Raw genomic sequence first — 493 nt, 5'->3', positions numbered from 1 at the left:
CCACAACATTAGTAACAAAGAAACAGAATTTCCGGAGGATGAGGCCCAGAAATCCGGATTTTAAAAAGATTCCCAGGTGATTCTAATGTGCAGCCAAGGTTGAGAACCACTGGTCTAAAGCAAAAGGCCTTCATTCTCTGGACATCGTTTAACTAACCAATTCTTAACTCTTCATCACCTGTCAAGCTCTTCAGCCCTCTCTATTTACTCACCAAATAAATGCACAGGCACGTGCTATGGGTTTCCTACATTATCCCATTTGATTCTCTGCGCTGTCCTGAGATAAGCACTGCTTTCCTCCCTTTAGGGGTGAGAAACCCAGGCTGTTCGCGGCTTTGCCAACCTAGTTTGCCCCAGATTTGGCTTCTGAAACAGAAGAGAGATCGCTTTCGCCCTCCTCGCCATGTTCGGGGCGATATTCCTGGCACCTGAACCTCATCTTCCAGAGCACCCGGCGGGCCGGGCCGGGAGTGGGACGGGGGGCGGGGCGCGG

The sequence above is a fragment of the Myotis brandtii genome, unplaced genomic scaffold (assembly GCF_000412655.1).
Source record: "Myotis brandtii unplaced genomic scaffold, ASM41265v1 scaffold115, whole genome shotgun sequence".
In the NCBI taxonomy this organism is placed as follows: domain Eukaryota; kingdom Metazoa; phylum Chordata; class Mammalia; order Chiroptera; family Vespertilionidae; genus Myotis; species Myotis brandtii.
This window is presented reverse-complemented; position numbering follows the sequence as displayed.